Source organism: Pezoporus occidentalis, unplaced genomic scaffold, assembly GCF_034315485.1.
Source record: "Pezoporus occidentalis ecotype Australia unplaced genomic scaffold, CSIRO_AGI_Poc_V1 ctg143, whole genome shotgun sequence".
In the NCBI taxonomy this organism is placed as follows: Eukaryota; Metazoa; Chordata; class Aves; order Psittaciformes; family Psittacidae; genus Pezoporus; species Pezoporus occidentalis.
The window spans coordinates 2,982,794-3,000,474 of NW_026913241.1; positions in this window are offsets into that span (position 1 = coordinate 2,982,794).

Sequence of the window (17,681 nt, forward strand, 5' to 3'; positions counted from 1 at the left end):
TTTCCCTTAAAATACTTATAGTCATCTACTATCAAAATCAAAACCAAACTCATACTTTAACGGAGGTGCACAGACATCTAATATTTTGCTTGCAGCAGCAAATTTACACGTGCATTTTGTAACTTTTATCCTCTAAAAGTATCCTTTTTATGCAGTGTGCATTTAAACGTCTGTCTAAAATAGGGGAAAAAAAGCAAAAGAAACCCACATGGCCTAATATAAATTCAGTAATCAGTTGACCTTGTATCCTTAACTTGTGTTACTGCATCTTTTTGCAACAAACTTAATTTTTCATGGCTCACTTCTGCCCAGTTTTGGCAGAACTTTCATTTTCTCACTTGTAAGTACTTTATTTACTTCTTTACAAATAGCATCTTCTGTTGCTTGGGCATACTGCATTGTTTTCCCATTATTTTCAGAAGTCTCTGTGGCCTATAAACTTGGAGGAACTTATTCCATGGCTTTGAAAAAGCATCTGTTACATATAATTTATTTACTAAATGTGCCAGGTGGGGCAGCTACCAGATTCTAGAATATAATCCAGCAGTGTAGCATTTCTGTATTCTGGAATTTTGATCCATTATTATTGCTGTTGTTTCTAATATGTGGTAAAAAACTGACAAAAATTGAGATGTGCATAGTGTATCAACTCAACTGTACAGTAACCATGACACTAATTTGTCCACAATAGAAATCACAAATAATTCAATAAGCTAAGCAGTTCTTAAATTAACAAATAAATAGCTAATAAATTAGTGTAAATGCATCAGCTATTCAGTCTTTGTTTCTGGGCTCTCTTCATCTTTTAGTGGGTTGCATTTGCACACCGCATGAATCTGAGGCTTCTGGGAAGAGATGAGTGGGTCTGTAGGAAGGGATAAGTTGGAAGAGGAGCAAAAGAGGGAGATCTTTGTCATATGAATTATCTTCCCTAGCAATGAAAAGCATTGGAGTCAAGAATGATACAATGCTACAACTTGGTACTAATGTGAAATCAGTGACAATTGCTGGACAGGGTAATTGGTAACACTGTTCCATGTGAACTTTGTTAATAATTTAATGGTTGGACCTTCTGCAAAATTTTTATAATGCGTACTCCATTCCACTGGGGGATCATTAAAATAGGCATTTTGCATAGATGAAGGCTAAAACAGAGTTCTAAAATACTTGTCCTCTGGCAGAGTAGAAATGGACAGGATCTAACCTCATCAAGTTAACGAGGACTGAAAGTCAAGACTATTTATGACCAGGTGGTGTCAGACTAGTAGATCAAAGTCTTTACTTGCTAAGTGCTACTGAATTATTTCTATTTAGTGTCACGAAGATGCCAGATTTTAGCTTGGATCACAGAGCAAAAAGGATCCTGAGCTGTTTTTGTGTCCTTCGACAACATGTTATGAGGAACTGAGCTGATGAAGTTCACTGTGCAGTTACTTGTGACGTGACTCCTCCACAGCTTACAGGAGCTTTCATGTTTTAAGTTTGTTGAGCTTCACTAATGCCAAAGTTCACTTTAAAATATGCTACAACTTGGCAGAAATCCAGTGAGCTGGAACTTTAAAGGGCTTTTAGTAACACATGATAAGGAGGCAATAAAGATGGGTTGTTAAATCAGAGTCATCAGGGCTCCTAATTTTCTTAGAAATTTAGCTTCCCCTGCATCCCCCATCCAATTTTATAAGGTTGTCTTTTAGTCATCTCCAGTTCCTCAGAGATACTAGAAGTCACTGTAGTGCGTTTTTTGTCTGATTATATGAAACTGCTCAAACAGTTCCCTTTCTGACAGGCGATTTCTTGAAACTGTAATCTTTCCTTCCTGCCTTCCTTATTTATCCTCACAGTCCTTCTGTTCCATAGTCTTCTGTCTTTCCCATGTTTCAACTTTTCCTTTTTTCTTGAATATCTTGTTTTGAAGCATATGCAGTTAGTGGTTTATGATCTAATGTGAAGAAGTATCTTACTGAGCCCTTCTATCCTAGCCTTCAACCCCTACTCCTTGATCTGTCCTCACCCATTATTCTCTTACAGTCAAGTAATGATAGATTTTTTGAATCTTTGGGAATAAATATTTCTTCTTCATGTGTCTTGCATTCCAATTAATAAGGTAGTTACACAGTTACTTTAGCTTATGACCTATGAATTGCAAACCAAAAACCCTGAGTAGTCTGCATAATATAAAATCTGCAATCAGCCAGATTTTCTAAGGGTGAAAATGCAATTCCACAAAATGCTGATGCTCATGAATGTGAAGCTTTGGGAATAAAATACATGTAGACAAACTTTACACATTTTTATCCTGTTCATGAAGCCCACCAGTACTGCATATGTAGGAAAATGCACCTACAAGGATTTTCAATGGATATTTTATTTCTATCTTTTTTAAAGGCTTTTTTTGGTAAATCCACTTTTTGTGTTTTTTTCCTTCATGTTGGCCTTAATGCTGCTTCTCAGTTACAGTATGAATGCTAATGGCATGTATATTTCACTTACAAGACTTAAAGGGAAAAAAGTGTAATCCTTTATGAGTATTTTGAGATACAACATGCAACAATTTTTGCATATGCTATATGAAAAGGTAACTAAGGTGAAGGGGATAAACATTGGTTCTATTATACTGTCTGAAAAATATAACAAAAAGTGAAAAGCATTCTTTATTTGTTTTTTAAAGAGGTTTTCATCGAACTCTTGAAATATGTGGTATTTGAAGATCAAATATATCTACTCATCTACTTTTAGATGCAGGATTAATTGAAAAATCCACAAAGTGCATTCTGGCCATCATTAGGCATTTCCTTTTCTTCTACACTGTTAAGATGCTAAAAAGTAATTAATTCCTGTATGGTAGTCTTCCAAGACACATAGATTCAATAAATATCAATACAGCAATCTGTGTATTGTCTGTTAAGTGGGTTTAGATTCGTTCTTTCACTGATTTGTGAAAAGCTTAGCCACTGGGAAAGTAGATAGTGAATTTCTGGAAATAAAAAGCAGGGTTTCAGAGTCTGTATCAGTCCTTCACCAGGTGGTAGAGCAGCTTGTTGCAGCAGTTAAAAGTGAGAGCCATATGGCTCTGATCCACTGCAACTGCTGCAATGGAAAGAAAAGTTTAGAAAACAGAAAAAAAAGATGAATGAATGAGTGAAGAAGTAGTCAGTTACTTTGACAAATGTGACAAGGGCTGCTCTGAAAAGTGAAATAGTCTCAATCTGTAGAGTTTGATAAGCATCTCCTTTGAAAAGAATAAACAAACAGTATCTTCCAGCTCCAGAAAGACATTTAAGCAGATGGACCCTTATGCCTGTGTGACTTCTCATCAAAATTGATGGATATAAAGGCATAGAAGTTCACATGGCCTGATACTCCAGTCTATCATAGGGAATAACCCAGCATGGAATGCATGGAGGTGATGGTCAGATTCTGTCCTTGGCAGAGGTAACGATGAATAGGAGAACCAAACCAGCTAATCAACATGTACATAATGGCTGGATTTGAGGGAAGTCAGAAGAATTATGCTGATTACACCAAATAAAGGTCTAGTCCGAATTCAGCATTTGTGTTTGAATTTCATAAAGGATACAGTTTAATATGAGTACCTTCCCTCTTCTGACCCCCTCCCAAAGCTTTTACAGTTAATAATGACATCTTGCACCATTTTAACAGTTTGCTGAAAGTCTTGGCAAATAGCTTTAAGGGTATTGAGCTTCTTGGATTTGTATTATTAAGGATGTAGTGTCCTTGACAAAGATGGAAAGTAAGGCTGAAACATTATATAAAGAAAACTACAAAAATTGTCAAAAATACTGCCTGACAAGGTGGTAGATTTGCTCCTGTTTTGAGATGAACGTAATTAAGCACCCTAGATCCCTAAGGAAGACTGAAAAGCTTTTAAAATCAGTAAGCAAGGTGTTCTTGGAATAAAGTAGGATGCCTGTCCGTTAAATCTGAAACTGGCCAGATCAGAGTGAAATGGGCTTATACACATCTCTCCTCCTGCCCGCCGTGTCTGCTTGTGTGTCCTGGCCCTGATTTTAGTCCTTCAGGGCTTCTGCATTCTATATTGTAGCACTCTGCCCAGTGTACCTGAGTCTTCTGGAAGGTCAGTCCTTCTTGGGTCCTGACTGCTAGAGTTGAGCTCCTTACTACAGTCTCCCCATCAGGCGCCATCTTTCTCCTCTGACTCTCTTGAGTCCTGCTCACCACAACCTCTCAGCAGGCTCAATTTCTCACCAAGTTTCCTCTAAAGGGTTTCACACCATCAGTTACTTCTTCAGAAGACATAACTTATATATAAGAACACACTGAGAAGACTAATATAGAAGAGTGTTCTAGCTGTGTTTTGCACTGGGGTTACATTTTGTGAGAGCAGCTTTAAATTGGCACCTTCGTATGTTCAGAATTAAGACGCATTAAGACAAAGAATGTTATGAACTTTTAGAGAGTGAGTTAATTTTTTCAGCCTGTGTGACTTATGCCCTCCTCACCCAACTAGTGATGAGCATGAGTCTCAGAAAGACTTTCAATTTCTCTCACTAATTATATTACTCAGATATTTAGATCAAATACTTTATATACAATGTTATATTATGTCAAATGCTGGTGCTGATCTTCAGAACAAGCTGGTGATAAGTGTTCAAGTGGTTTTAAGTCTGTTGCGTGTTTCTGTTATTCTTGCATTACCAATCCACAAAGATAAGAAAGAAGGAGGGAAGGAAAGGTTTAGGAAATTTACTTTTTAGGGTAGCTGAGCACTTTTGTTAGGAATGTTCGATATGACTACATGCAACATTTAGCAATGCTTGTATTTGCAATTCTACAAGTCCCTTGCAGAAGTCCAGTGAGGATATATCTATGCAGGTCTGAGTCAGTTTTGCTTTTCCCAGCCTGCTTTCTTTTTTTCCCCGCAGTTTTACTATGAACCTCATTTTCAGATTAGGAAAGTATTAGCATATGCTTTCTCTGATAGATACTACTTTCATTGGTGATTTAGAGTCTGAATCTAGTTGAAACTGGGTTTACTTTAACATCACCCTAGAGAATTTTGTGAATCAAAACTATATTTTGTTGTTACAATGTCCACCCTACCCTACCCTCATTTACTTTATTACCTCTTTTAGACAACAGAAACAAAAGGTGCATAAACTTTACAAAACACAAGAAGGCAGCATTTTTCTCAAGACCCAGGAGTGGGATTTAAGTCATACATGTATTAATTTTTCATTTGGAGACTGAATATGTAAGTTATTTACACCAACCTTGAGAGGAGTCTGGTGTTCCCCTCCGGTTTCCCCAGTCCATGGGAAGAACTTGGATATTTGAATAGTAAAATTGAGTCACTGCCTGAAGTCTAGATAATAAATGTTTTCTGTTTCATTTGTTTTCTTTCCTTTTCCCTCCTGCTATCTCTTCTGTTACAAAGATGTTACACTGAAGAAATATGGTGGTTTGTGTCTGACTAATTCTGTTAAGTGAGTGCAGAATGCTTTAAAACATTTGTATGAGAGCACTCAGATTGTTTGCCTTTCCATGTTGACTTTCACTCAGGCAGTGAAACATGCTTACATGACTTATAATCAGTAAATGAGAAGACTGAGTATCTTTCACATAATGAAGTGTCAGAAGAGGAAAAAAAAATATTCCTATTTAAGATATCAAAGGGACCCTGATTAGTTTTGATATGTAGCTGCAACTAAGGAGAATAGACAATTCATGCACAATACTTCATGCTTACAAGTGTTTTTACCACCAGCAGAGCAGTCATAGGCAACAGAGCATGTTTGCTGGCATTCTGACTTCTTTCTCTAGATGTGATCACACATGGGGCTATGGAATATCAGTTTTTCTTTAAATGACTTGCTGACCTTCAAGATAAAAAACATGCTACATGTTCTTTTTTATGTCTTTGTCCATGGCTCATTTAACCCTGTAGTATCCTTTCCAATGCCTTTGGGGAAGTCTGGAATAGAATGGTCCTGGGTGCAGATCAAGTTGCCTGATGGTCATGATTTGGTCATCTTTAGGTTACCATAAATTCTGCTTCTAAACTGACACACCTGGAAATATGTTCAAGGACTATGTAGCATTGACCATGGAAATCTGTGGTATTGCAAAAGTATTAAAAGCAAAGCGCTGATGGTTAGATTTGAAGCAACTGACAAATCTTGTAAGTGAAAATATTCAGCATTGTTATTCTACAAATTTACAGGAAAAGGGATTTTATGTTTTATAGATATATTTTTTTTGTGTGTGTGAAAACCTAACACTGTTATCAGACATTCAAAAAATATTGGACAGAACTGGATTTTATTATGGTCCCACGGTCACACTAGATTGGTAATTTTACATCCAAGAATTCCAGCAACTCTTGAAGAATTCTCTTAACATAGGATAAGCTGATGTAATGTGAAAGGTGCCACAATGACATTAGTGTATTATCCAAAATATAATTTCAGAGTAAGTCCATCCGTTTATTGTTTTGTTAAAAATATTTTACAGAATATAAGACAAGGAATATTTGCTTCTTTCTAAGATTAAAACAAGCATTTTCTCTTTCTCCTGAGGTCAGCTCCCTGACTAAACAAATGTACTTTTATAAAGCAAGGTGGCAGCAAGAATCTTCTGACAGAAAAAAAGTGGTCTATTATGCTCATTTTTCATGAGTACAGCAAAAAGATGAGATGCTAGCAATGATCACATCATATGTTGGCTCCTTCTTTCTACATATCATACCCACCATCACCCAACAGTACTTACAGTCTGTGTTTGTATTAAAATGATCAAATTTTGTAGAACTCATCCGTGTTTTATACAGAAGAATTTTAGCTCAGGTGTTGAAGAAAACCTCATGGTTAAAACAGCTTTCAACAACTCTTTCATCCTGTGTAAGATTTAAATCATAAGTGCCTGGGGATGTATTTGTAGAGGGTAGATTGGATCTTCTTTTATGTCCATCTAATGTTGCTTTGTGCATATTCTCATTTTAACCAAAGTAATTTTGATCTCTGTTGGCCTTGTTGGAAACAGAAGTCTCTGATGGAGTCATTTACTTAAGCAAGAATGTAGATTTTCTTTTAATCATGGACACCAGCCTGTAGGAATTACTTTCCTTAATATATTTGCCTTCCTTAATGGTAGAAGCAAAAAGCATCTTGGAAGCATCCTGAAAATAAGACCTCCCTACCTGTAACTGCTACAGGGGAACTAAGCAATCTTTAAAGTTTTAAAATAAAAGTCAATGGAAAAGCTGTCAGGGGCTGGCAACTTATTTACAGGGGAAAAAAAAGTATGTCTTTAAAAATTTCTTTAGTCTTAACTTGCTTTTACAGGCAACCTTTTCCTTTAATCTGTTTCAGGAAACTAAATCTCCTTTAAGAATTTCTGGGGTTTGTTGATGTCTTCAATGAAGGCACAAGTTTTTACACGCATTAAGGATTTTCTGAACATCTGATTTTTCTAATGATATTTTAAATGCTTCAATTTGTTTCTGCATTTTTGAAGCTAATAATGGATTATCCACTTTGTTCTGTAACTGACCCCTTTAAACTGTTTCACAGTATTTCACTGTTATAAAGAAATAATGCATCTCAGATCCCATCTTGAGACCTAGAGGACTAATAGCAATCAGATGATTTTGAATATCATCTTTTAAATTATAAAACCTTGTCTAGACTAGGATTACTGGTAAAAATGGGGATTTTTTGCTAATTAGAAGGAGTCCTTTCACATCAGTTTATATAAGGGAGGATGTGTGTTTTGTAATATTTTCCTGCACTATTTGTTGGAGTTGTGGGTTTGATCCTCCTTTTATTTGTGTGCAACTATTTGTATGAAAAGCAATGCCATTTCTATTCAATCATATGTATTGTCTATTTTGCACAAATAGGTAAACTAGCTTTAAGGGGATGGGTAAATAAATCCTTTCTGTGTGTGTAAGTACATGTAGAACATAACTAATTGATCTCTGGAAACAAGACAAGTAGAATAACTATTTTGAGAGAAATTGGGCTGTCGAGGTTTAAACCCAGTCAGGTAACTCGTTCACTCACTCCCCCCCTTTTTTCCCTCCCCCTACTCCCGGAGGGACAGAAAGGAGAATTGAAAAGAATGCAACTCCCACAGGTTGAGATAAGAGCAGTCTGGTAACTAAGGTATAACACAAATCAATGCTGCTACCACCAATAATAACAATGATAAAGGAAATAACAAGGGAAGAGAATACAACACCTCAGCACCAGCTGACCGATAACTCGCCCCCCAAGCCCGACCAAGCTCCGACCGATACCTCCTCCAACCCTGCAGTCTCCCAGCCCTTCCGGGTAACTCCTAGTTACATCCTGGGCATGACGTGCTGTGGTATGGAATACCTCTTTGGTCAGTTTGGGTCAGGTGTCCTGTCTCTGCTTCCTCCCGGCTTCCCCTCCTCCCTGGCAGAGCATGAGGCTCACAAAGTCCTTGGCCAAACCAAAACATCGCTATCAGCTCTGTTCCCAGGCCGAAAGTCAAAACACAGCTCTGCACCAGCTACCAAGAAGGAGAAACATGACTGCTACTGCTGAACCCAGGGCATTGGGCACATCAACCCTGTTTGAATAGAAAAGAAATCATGATTAGAGGAGGAAAAGTTTTTAGAATGTTTGAAAATAGTATATAAATAGAAATAAGAGATATATAAGTATCTAAGATTATATAAGCATATAAGAGATAATTTAACCAACTGCAAGGTGCTGCATGTGGATCAGGGCAATCCCAAGTATACATACAGGCTGGGTGGAGAATGGATTGAGAGCAGCCCTGAGGAGAATGACATGCGGGTGTTGTTTGATGAAAAGCTCAACACGACCAAGCAATGTACGCTCACAGACTCTCTGCTGCACCAAAAGAAGAGTGACCAGCAGGTCGAAGGAGGTGATCCTCCCTTTCTACTTTGAGTACTGTATTCATTTCTGGGGCCCGGGGAATAAGGACCTGTTGAAACAAACCCAGAGGAGGGCCATGAAGAAGATCAGGGGGCTGGAGCACCTTTCTTATGAAGACAGGCTGAGAGAGTTGGGGCTGTTCAGCCTGGAGAAGAGAAGGCTGCGTGCAGACCTTAGAACAGCTTTGCAGTACCTAAAGGGGCCCTACAAGAAATCTGTGGAGGACTTTTTACAAGGGCATTTAGGGACAGGAGAAGGGGAAATGGCTTTAAATTAACAGAGGGAAGATTTAGATTAGATATTAGGAAGAGGTTCTTTACTGTGAGGGTGGTGAGGCACTAGAACATGTTTCCCAGAGAAGTTGTGGCTGCCCCATCCTTGGCAGTGTTCAAGGCCAGGTTAGATGGGGCTTGGAGCAACCTGGTCTGGTGGAAAGTGTCCCTGTTTGTGGCAGGGGTTTGGAACTGGATAAGCTTTAAGGTTCCTTCAAATCCAAACCAGTCTGTGATACTTTGATACTACACAAATAGAAATGATAATATTAGATAAGTAGAAATAATATTACCAATATTATTTTGATGCAGCACAATATGAATTAACTAAGAATCCTACTGTTGTTAGTATTGAAAATGTGTATTTCAAGCATATAAAAATAATTTTGATGTCATGATAAGAATATGCCGTATGTTCGAAATTCTGACTGAGGACTTGGATTCCTAAAGAATTATCCAAATCCCGTTCAGCTTGAGAAAGGAAGAAATGAAGACAGAAAGAAAGGAAGGCTGAATAAAGCGAGAATGGATGAATTTCTGGACTGAAGTCTGTGTGCTTTAACACATACACACAAAATGAGGTACCACTGTAAAAATGTTTTATGCCACACCTCTAAAAATCTAAAAATGTTTGAACTATCTTTTTATTTTCAATACATATATTTACCCTTACACCAGAGAATAGGAATCCTAACATAAGTGACACTAGACATGTTTGTGAGGAGGGAAGCTGGATGGGAGAAGAAGAAGTGAGGAGGGAAGCTGGATGGGAGAAGAAGAAATGAGGAGGGCTAACTGAAAAGTAAAATGACTCCTTTTTGTATCTTCTATACATGGCACTGAAGACTTGGAACTTGGTTATGAGACAACTTTTTGCTTGGGAAGTGCAGTATGCAGGGAGCTAGGTGCAACACTTTGATATCTATCACATTTTCATATAGTTTATAGCTTCTATTATTGATGCTCCTAAGCCACTGATATCCTTAGTGCATAATGTTCGTAACCTAACAATGCTGACTCGATCAAACCAGCTGTCCTGGTTATGCTGCCCCCAGAATGTCCAAGGCAGTGAGCCATCCAGTTCATGCCAGTCCTGCTAGCTTTGTGCCCCTAGAGGAAATATCAAACTGGTAGCACAAAAGGTCTGGCACAAAGTAGGGAATTTCTCTCTAGGGAACTTCAGGGACCATTCATTGTTGCCTGTAACTTTAACAAAGCATTTTTTCTGCGGATCTTGTAAAACTGACTGAATACCCTTTTGTTTTTCTGGCCTAAGGAGTACACCTACTAGTGACATGGAAAGGTGGAAAGCAGACTAATACCACCAAAAAATAAAGTTAATTTGAAAGTGAATTTGAAATTTGAAAATGGAAACACTTTCACTGCACTTTCTTTTCTTTATTTTGTAGTCAAAGAGAAGTTGCCAGGGAACACAGTCTGCCAGGGACCCTACATGGATCCACTCTGACTCCTTTTGGGAGCAAGCACAAAACCTTATAAAAAGCCTTGCTACTGCAAGCACTGTCACTCACTTCAACCTGCAACTTTCAAGACATCCTCCTCCCCTTTCTCCATCAAATAAATTGACCAAAGGAGAAAAAAAATCTCAAACCAAAACCTTCTTGAGGTAGAGCTCTTATGTTTAAGTTGGGAAAACTCAGACTTTGATATCCAGTATCTTCCAGCTGTTCATTTTACATAGAAGTTGGTTGGCTACTGCTGTGATAGTCATACTGGGATTTTTTGTTTGACACTTGTGTTCTTTTTGTGCCATTCTTTTCTACTGACTAAATATGCCTATGCAGAAACTATTAGAATATGAATTCTGAAATTACCCACTGCAGTTACATGCAAAAAGCAAGTTTTCAAAAATCTGATATAGAAGTCAGATATCTGTTCTCTCTTCTGATACAATCATCATTTCTGTAAGTGCTGGATAATAACATAATGAAGACATTGACATTAGGGATAATACTCCAGTGGCCAAATTACTTCAGAATTTTGTCTTGTATAAAAGGCTTGAATTTTGGTCCTTGGAGATAGACTGTTCTTACAAAGAAAAAACAGATATTTTTGCATGTGTCTAGCAAAACTAACTCCACTGCAGTGTTAGAGCTAGTTTTCACTTCTCTATAAACAAGCAGGGTTGACAAAGGGAGAAGTAAAGTTAGGTCATCCAGGAAATGGGTTAATTCAGTATTACTTTTTTATCAGTTTATTTTGACAGGGATCCTTTAAAAAGTATTTGAACTCCTCTCTATTGGGTATCTGCCAGAAAAGAAAGGAAATTATTGTAAAACAAATCCCTTAAACTGAGATGAATCCTTTCTGCTTTTTGATACAGCTGTAATCCTGTAATTCTGAACAAACTGGCATTATGATAGTAATAATGCAGAATACTCAAAATATATCGCATTTGATTTCTTGAATTTGATAGAGAATGATGGCTTTAGATGCATGATTCTATCAATCATAAGGAACATCTAAGTGTGTGGCAAGATTAACCCAGGAAGCAACGACAAGTACTTGCAAACTGACGTTGGCTTCCACGTCAAAGACAGTATTCATCATTTTTTTGCATGTACCCAGGGCCAGTGTCAATAAGCAGAGCTTCATGCAGTGGCTACTGGTGTTCTTCAGTGGTTATAGAGTTAAATGAATTCAGTAGGAATAGGGTCATTCCTGTTGTGCAGGTCTTAGTACGTGAGACTTGTGTGCTCCGAGGTTCAATTTCAGAACTTCTTCACTGAGATTTATTTAGTAATAATATTCTCTTCTTTGAATGAGTATACTGTCTCTTCCAGAAAAACTTGGAACTGCAACCTAACCAAAGTATTTTAATCAAGAAATCTCCCTACCCTGCCTATGGCTGAACTCTAATGAGGAAGAGAGAGCTGAGAACTGGAGATAAAACTGCATATTGGATGAGCTTAATCTGAAGACCAAGAAGAATTTCATCAGCAAACTCTCAAAGCATGTCTTTACTGCAGTGATAGCTGCTTATAGAATAAAAATCAGTGAAGTTTTGAGCATTTCCAACTTGGAGTTTTATGCTACCACAGCTAAGTATCTGGGGTTATCTGAGAAGTTTTGGAGCAGACTAGGAACAGATATTGTTCTGCAGATATACCCTCAAATGTGACTGGCTGCCTGTGTGACAAGAGGTAGGTGCACGCCATTTCCTCTATCCCCTTTCTCTACTCTCTTCCTAACCTCTCACACCCAGGTATCTTTTGAAGAGAGTGTGGGGTGCATGCTCAGATCATCCAGACCAAGGTAGGTAATACGATAACACTTAGCCCACATCTCACCAGATCTGCAGTTTTGGAGCAGTTGATAGAACGAATGGAAGATAATATGAATTTAATCAAGCCTGTGTTTTGATGGAACACTAAAAATGGTATCTGTTGGTCAGGTTTGTTTTTTTTTCTGCTTGAATATTTCATGTACCTAAAATGATATAAAGAAGCAAAAATCTTGATGAAAAAGGGCAAGCATTGTAGTAATGACCATAAACAGATGTTTGCTTTATTGCTTTGTTTGTTTAAATCTCTATATCGTCTTGCTGATGCCACAATCAATTTTCATTTCATTCTTTAAATGCACTACTTTTTTTAATACAGATTTATCTTTAATACTCAGACTTTCTTAGTATCTGCATAGTGTAAAATGCCTGCCTTTGTGCAAGTATGTAGAGGAAAATTGGAGTGCTACTGCATTTTGTATCTAATTGAAAATAAATATGTAAAACTGCCAGTTGTGCTGTCTTTTGCCTGATGAAAGGTCACACATAATCTTTTTTTATAGTTAATGGAATGCACCACTGTGATTATACAGACACCTGAATGCCTTCAGAAAGTTTGAAAACTAAACAATTGTGTGTGAGATAACAAGGAAAATAATTTCCTTTGGAGAATGACCTTTCAAAAGTGACTGGTCCACATCTTTTTGGTGATACCAACATGTCAGCTTCACATTGTGTACAAACCTCTCTGTCTTTAACATATGCAAATATCCTCACTAAAATGGTAAAATAATGCCACGTATTTTAATATTTTTTTTTCACACATGTTCATCAGATAATAGCTTTTAAGAGTCTTTGAATACAGAGCACTGTATGTGCTGTCACCTTAGCCAGTTGATATTGTTTACAAATGTCAGCATTTCTTCTTTTCTGAAAAGGACAGATGATAATGTCTTCTGGAGAAGGGAACCTCAGGCCAAGTCTCAACTTACACCATCAGCAGTAACCTCTGTTGTCTTATTCACAGTGGCATCAATAATAAAGGGTAATTGTTACATACATGGGAAAAGAGGTACTAGAATGTCAAGATGAGATAATCTCATACTAGATATATTAGAATTTTATAGTAAAAGATTATGCTGTATTTTTCAGTGCAGTTTCTTCAGAAATCCTCACATTCAATTATGTTCAAATTATAAGTCAGAATAAAACTTGAGATATGCAACCTTAGGGCCTTTCCTCTAGACGAATGATTTGTGGTTACTAAAGCTTACAGTTAGCAAGCATAAAATATGAAAGAATAATACCTAAGAAAGTATTCATAAATCCTTTTAAAGACTACTCAGTACAGACTCTTCCTTCCCATTTTATAAATAATTTTTACAATGTACTGTTATTTTCAGAATATAGCCTGCTTCTCAGAAGTCTTTGCATATGGCGAAATGATAATAGGAAAAAAATACATAGATTTGTATGCAGAAAGGCATTTAACTGCCTATTGAGTCACTTTAAGTTAAAAACACATGCTGCTACTGGACCATTTATGTCATTAGAATGTGTGACCAAATTGACGATAAAGGAATTGCATGGCTAGGTACAATAAACTTATGCCATATTCTGGCTATCTTCATATCTTTCTAACTTTCACTTTCTATTTCACTCTAGAGAGAACATTTTTTTGTCTATCATAGCCTCATGGACGCTGTCCTGTAAGTAATGCTTTGTACATTACCTGTTGTGATATACCAAGCATTAGGTGATCATGGTGTCACACAGCATTGTCCTAGACATAGACCAAATGTGTCTTCTAAAACTATATTGTGGTTCCACACACTTAAGATTTTTATGCAAGGAAACCAGTTCATATTATCCAAATTTTAATCAGTTGCTAGATGCCAGGTGATCCATAGGACTGCTTTTAGTTTTAATTATGGCAAATAATTGTCTAGGACTTTTTAACTGATGCAATATGATAATCCAGAACACTGTAGTATTTCATCTTGGCAACATCTCTTCAGTCTTTGAAACCCTTTCTTAGATTCTGAAATAGAAGACAAAGTATTCTATGCAATACCTCACATCCCTATTATGTTACTTATCAGTCATATTCCTATACAAAAATCCAGTTGCTTGCTTTCTTGTTTGTCAAAATTATCTATTTATTTGGTTCCTTTTGTATACCAATTCTTTTGTCTATCTATTTCTTATAGCAGCAGCAGTTCTTTTCCTTTATTTGTAACACAGAAGTATTTTTGAAACTTCTACATTTTTAATGCATTTAATTTTATGTGCATCTACCCCTTCATATTTTATTTCAATAACTTCCAAGCTCCTTATTGAAGCCCAAAAGAATAGTTGTCATAATATTTGACTTCCTGTGATTCTAGTCTCAACATCTACAGGGACAAAGGTACATCCTAATGATATATTATAATTGGTCCCTTTGCACAATTAATAAGTCAAGTCTTATCAATCAGTGAATTCCTGTTTGTGTAACAACTGCTGCACATAATAGGCAGAGAAAAATCTTCCCTGAGAGAGAAGCTCTAAAGTCAAGTAAGAAGAATGGCTTACGATTTGACATTTTTCCTCATGACTTTTGAGGGAAGATCCCATTCACAGAACTGTATTTGACTACAGGGTGATCAGGTGAGTTGGACTAGCAACAAAGAACTATTAGGGCAGATCAGAAGCAAAAGAGTAGGTTTGGAAGCTTATGCTACCCAGCTGCTCTGCATGGTAAGTAGTCAGTGAAAGTGGCAGTCATAATTATCTTGGAAAACTTCTCACTACTGCAGATCCAGGATGCCTGCTTCCAAGCTAAGAGTGCAGAAGTGGCTCCAGTGTTTCTTGATAAGGTGTATTCTGAGGAAGGCCACTGCAATGGGTTGTAACGCACAACCAACTCAAGGTACTTGAAGATGGCCCAGGTTTAAGTTAAATAGCAGGTATGTGAAGGAGAGATGGGCAGCTTTATTATTCCCTTTGCCACCTTCAATGCAGCACTAGAAGCTCTGAGGTGTTCCTCAGCTGGGCAAAGGGGGTGAGGGGGGACTGTTGGTTCTGACTTACAAGGTGGAGAGAGCAGGAGCTCATTCAAGAGAATTTTCCCTCCTTCCATTTCCACCACTCAGGTTAGATGTGGAGAAGTGGTTCATCCACACCAGATAGAGACAGGATTATTCCCTTCTAGGCTACTTCCAGGATAACACATTCAGGAGGCAGCAAAGACCATCTCATTTGTTCTTGGTGCTGAACAGCTGGTCATTAGATGCAGAAATTGCCCTTTGTTAGGTACCCCCTGAGAAAAACCCCATAAAGATAATAACTAAATAAGTCAAGTGAGGTTTGGAATGGCTGTATAAATTAGGTGAGCAGAATCTTCCAAGATGATAGAAGAAATGGTAGCAATGTGACTGCCTTTTTTACTTACTCCCTGAGGTTTCATCTGAAGATGATGTATTTCTGAAAGCTGTCCCTGCTGAAGGTTTTTTTTCTGAGCAGATTTTGTGTTATGGCATTCATCAGGCAAGCTGGAACTGGATCATAACATTTCTAAGGGTTAAATAGTTGAGGATAGCTTTTGGGGGGGAGTGGGGAACACAAGCAAAACCAAAAGCATTATGCCAAAACCAACAAAACACATATACAAGTTTTCTGGTTTGTTTTCTGTCCTCTGTATTGCCAAGAACATTAAGCAAGACACTTAAGGAACGATAGATAAGCATGCCAATGTCAAATAAAATGTATTTCTGAACATATAAGTATAGAGGACAAATTAGATGAACAACATGCAAAACCATGAATGCATCTAAAGTGTCATAGAAACAGGCTGAATTTGAATCTCTCGACTCCTAGTCTAATACATTAGAAATTTACCACCTGAATATTTAATACTCAACTCTCAAAAGTTAGAGAAACTTGTGGGTTAAACATCTGGAGCAATTTATGTTTCAAACTTAGATTACTGACGTAGAAAAGCAACTGCATATGAGTAACAAATCCTTACCTTGTTTTTAAGGGACAAAGTAAGGTGATTTAAATTCCCTAATATACACTATATCATTAAGCAGGACTGATCATTCAATTAAGAAGGATACAGATTTTTCCAGTGCATTAGAGAGTTAATTTGATCGCACAGATAAGCTACATATTTACGGGAGCTAATAATGCATTAGCTAAAATATTTATGGAGTTAAATGATTCCATCAATTGTACTGTAGTTCACTGAGATTGTTTCATTTTAATATTAATATGGAAAAACTGTGCCAGAGATGCTAAAAATGTTGAACTTCAAACACATTTCTCAATCATTCTGATTTATATAAGTGCTTTTTGGTTTAGAGCATGTTCAGTGAAAGATAAAAGGAAAAGCTTCTTGATGTATCTTAAGGTGATAGATTAACAAAGTGAAGACCTATATAGAAATAGGTCACAAACTATCAATCTTTGGCATATAGTACATATTTTAATTTAGGTTTCTGTAAAGTGCTGTTTGCAGTAGCTTTGCAGAGAAGTAGTTGAGTGTAAAATAGCTTTAGGACAGGAAAGCTGAAATGATATCTTTTCTGGCACAGTTTTCTTTGAAAGAAGTGTTTATCACTTTAAATCAAAATGAATTCATTTCTTACAAATCATATAGTGGATGTAAATCCATTCCTCTAACATGTGATCATCCCACACATACTTTAGTTTGCCATTCTTCTCTTTCTTTTTGCAGGTGCTGTTAAAAAGATGCAAGAGCCTCCACTTGCCGATATGCATGTGTACTTAGCTATTTACAGCTTTAAATGAGAAAATAAGCCTTCTTAGAATTCTGAAAATGTTGAATTTGTTTCTCCCAGCTGGAGAGTGGGGTTTGCTTCATTTCTACAAATATGTCTATGTCAGAATGTTCTTCAGCTTGATGCCAGGAAACTGTACTGTGTGTTATGGAGTTCAATGGGGGGAAAGACTGACTGCTTTCAGCAACTGCTCCATCCACCTGATGACTGAAATAGATGTGGTGGGTTTTGAATATGATTATGCTTTTGGAGTGAAAAGGTTGGTTAAGCAGTGAGTCATGAGATTTTTTTCATAGCTTTTTTTTTGTATGTGTATCCCCAACAGTAACACATGAAAGGTAACTTTTCCTGTGAAATATTTCTGCACTGTATTCCTAGGGTTGCTATTGGGATACATATGAGTTTGAGACAGTTATGCATAGAGAAAATGAAAATTTTTTAAATAATTCAGGTATTTGGGCTGTTGTTT